The 1,589-nt window shown below is 35.8% G+C and overlaps 1 pseudogene; it reads left to right on the plus strand.

Moving 5' to 3' along the window:
* Positions 1-766: 766 nt before the first annotated feature.
* LOC103194912 lies at positions 767-1,272 on the plus strand (annotated as a pseudogene).
* Positions 1,273-1,589: the final 317 nt, after the last annotated feature.

Raw genomic sequence — 1,589 nt, forward strand, 5'->3', positions numbered from 1 at the left:
TTAACTGGTCTTCCTTGTAGGTGTATGGATATTATCCTATCACTTACAGCATTGTACTTCAGGATAGATCTGGAAACTTTTTTTGTGACAATGAATGCTACACAATTCCTCTTCAATTTGTCATTACTAGCATAGTAGATGACATATTTTTCTGGTTCAAAATGGCCAAAAAATATCCATTTCAGCTCACTAATGCCTAAGCTATTGATCTTTATGTGTTCCATTACATGTTTGACAACTTCCAGTTTCCCTAGATTCATATTTTGTACATTCCACATTCTAATTATTAATGAGTATTTGTAGCTCTTTCTTCCTATTTTGTTTCATGCTACATGAGGAAATGGAGGCCTTGAAAGCTTTACTTTATCTACATCATTATGGCTGACTCTACTTTGAGGAGATAACTTTTCCCAGTTATATTTTAAGTGCCTTTCAACCTGAGGGACTCATCGCCCTGCACTATATCAGACAATGTTTCAGGACTATTCATAATGTTTTCCAGTAATATATCAGACAGTTTTTCACTGCTATTTGTAAGGTTTTCACTTGCCAATTGTTTGAGAAGGGGGTGGCCCCTTCCTTCTTCCAAGCCTGTCTTATTCTAGAAGTTCTGCTGAAACCTGGATGGCCATGCTAGTATTTGAAATACTAGTGATATAGCCTCTAGCTTCAAAGCAATACACAAGCTACCATAGTACAACAAACAGCCCAAGGAGTGGTGCACTGCAAGTCAAGTACTTTGTCAATGATGCTACACCTCAGGATAATGTCTATCCATGAGCCCAAAGATGGAATATTTCTTTCCATTGCTAAAGTCAGGGAAGAGGTGGTGGAAAATACCCTCAACTGCTACTGGATTATCTGATACTTTTTGAACCAGTTAAAGAAAATATACCACAAGTTTACTCTAGCTGCCAAAAGCTTTCTGAACAATACTTGAATTTGGAAGATAGCTGACTGATGAATCATCTGAAGGTGTGCTCCACAGTATCTATATTTCCCTATGATCTCTGGCTCCAGAAGTACTTTGTAGGCTGCTTTCCTGAATCCAGTCTAGAGAAAGTTTTAAATGGATCCTGTAAGATCCTAGTTTTTATAGTTGTGGAAATTTTGTTAATATTTAATATAAAAGTGAAAGCACTGAGTGGTACCAAGAAGATAACAAAGTTTATGGAAAATATTCCCCAGGACAAGTTAAATGCTATTGGGAGCAAGACCATTGATTTATGGCACAAACAGAAGCACTGTGGGACCTCAGTCCATTCAATCTGAACACATGTGACACTTGGGAACAGTTGGTCAGGACTGCCTTAAGCATTTTCTTCTGGGGACATGGTCTATTAAACTAAGTGAAAATGTGTTCTTATTCTTGTACTCAAAATGTAACATTTTCCCAGTAAAACTATTTAACTAAGATAAAAAAAAAGGGGGGAGGGGTAAAAGGAAGGCAACTAAAGAATATCTTATATAGAAATTTTAGGAATAGCCTAAATTTTCTAGGAAAAAAATTCCTCACCCTAGGCATTTGTATTAATAAGACTAAAGTTTAATAATTAATTGATAATCAAATATTTTTTAATAAGACTAAA

The sequence above is a fragment of the Orycteropus afer genome, unplaced genomic scaffold (assembly GCF_000298275.1).
Source record: "Orycteropus afer afer isolate SDZICR_OR568_19922 unplaced genomic scaffold, OryAfe1.0 scaffold00004, whole genome shotgun sequence".
NCBI lineage: Eukaryota > Metazoa > Chordata > Mammalia > Tubulidentata > Orycteropodidae > Orycteropus > Orycteropus afer.